Genomic DNA, 2,062 nt, shown 5'->3' on the forward strand with positions numbered 1-2,062 from the left:
GTGGCAAAAGGTCGCAAAGTTCAAGGGGGCCGAATACTTTCGCAAGGCACTGTAACTGCTATTCTACTTGCCGACCCTACACACCTCTTATTGGTCCATCTTTACCTCCTTCTCTGTCATTTTAGCTGTTGAAACCCAAGGCGCATCTTTAGAGTTGCCTGTGACACCACGTCACCATTCGCTCCTACAGGCGCCCACAGCGCTGTGATTGCCTTGAGGGGAGCCCCCTAATCAAGTAACTGTGGCCATCATGGATACACACCAAGTGCTGCAGCGACCCTCCTGCCATGTCAAACGGCATAGTTTGATACCATGAAAAAGGATAGATAAGAAGAAATATGTGTGTTCTTTGCTGGTCACTGAATAGCCTCTTTCCTCCCACTGCCTAGGTGTATGCTTGAATGACAGAGTATTGGCACATTTGGGTAACCGATAGCTTTCGAAGACTCCTCCGAAGTTTAGCCTATCCTCATGTCTGAATCTGTCTGTCTTCAGATGACAATTACGTTGAGGTTAAATAACTCATGAATATGTTGGGCTTCTAAATGCCTTCGTGTGCAGTCCTCTTAATAGTTTCTCAGCTGTCTTTCAGCACAGTAGATTGTAGTCACTGTATGCTATTGCTATTTGGTTAACATGCTGCTTGTAGTAATTTGTTCAAGTCAATGTTCATCTGTTGCGATTGACAAGACCAGATGTTGTTTTGTTTATTTATTAATCGATCGCTAGTCTTCATGAAGACAGAGTTGTTGATTGATTATTTGTCTTAAACGCAGACAAAAGGATAGTAATGCATGTGAACACCATAGGACACACAGTCCATGCTATTGGCCTTCATATAATGGGTTCAATTCTACCATTGTTTCAACTCAGTTTGATAGATGTGCAGCCCTTCACATTTTGCAATTTCACAATGGCATGACTTCTCGTTTGGGGCGTCTATCATTGTTTTACAGTTGCTTCAAAGATGGGTGATTATGGAGAAAAAAAATACATTATTTGCTGACAATCAACTCCTCCTTTTTCTGCGGTGCTTGAAAAATATGTTTCATACAAAAGTTTCCTTTATTCTGTTGTTCTTTTCTTTTTTTGTTCTCCTCCTTTAAATGACGCAGAAAACTGATGCCCTAAATGTATTTATTAAACAGGAATGGTGCAACCTCCTCTTGGCTAACAATGTTTCCCATTAGCATCAGGATAATCTCTTTAGAGTAATGCTACTGTAGAATTTGAATTCCAGTCCACGGGGGAAAGTCTAGTACGAGGAGGTAAGAAAGGAAGCCCTTTTACATCCCCTCTTAATTCAAACATGATTTACGGTTAGCCTGTGCGGTGAAGTTACCTTTGATGGTGCTTTTGTCAATTCAAAAGGGAATCCTATGGGAGATTACACAGTGGCAGGTTACTCTCAAGGACATCGAATTGTCAACAGTCAATTGGAGGACGTGATGGGCGGGGAAAGTAAGAACACAAGGTCAGATCAGACAAGTGTGGCATGAGAGGAGGGTTCGTGCCTATCCATTCAACCAGCGTAAAGCCTGTCTCCTACCCTCACAGTATAGCCTACCCAGACGCATGCAGACGTAGATGTTAGCCTGGTCCTGTTCCAGCTGTCAGACCCAGTGTACCTGCATGTAGCAGGCATGTTGTTAGCCGCTTCGTGTCGTTGTTGTGTGTCCACCATCAGGTCACGTACCAATAGAGCTGCTCTGCGGAACACCACTACGGAATCTACACACGTCAAGAACACGACACCGACTGAAAGGGAAGGACGCAGTGAACATTTAGCAATGGGAGTGCTTTTAGATACAACACCGGCGGAGTGGAGGAGTGGAGGGCCTGGGTGTTTTAAATGCCTACCCTAACGAGAGTGATGCGCAACGCTGCCGTACGATTCTACCCCCCCAGGATCCAGGAATATTTCACGGCATTGAATATTGCTAAATGGAATACCAGGGTATTGTTGGAGAAATGGGAGCGGGGAAACCTTTCAGCTATTTAAAAGTCAGAACAAAAGGCATTCAGTTTAAGCACCATTGTGACATGCAGCACGCTGTTTGGA

Source organism: Oncorhynchus mykiss, chromosome 21, assembly GCF_057628025.1.
Source record: "Oncorhynchus mykiss isolate SJ-2025 chromosome 21, ASM5762802v1, whole genome shotgun sequence".
Classification (NCBI taxonomy): domain Eukaryota; kingdom Metazoa; phylum Chordata; class Actinopteri; order Salmoniformes; family Salmonidae; genus Oncorhynchus; species Oncorhynchus mykiss.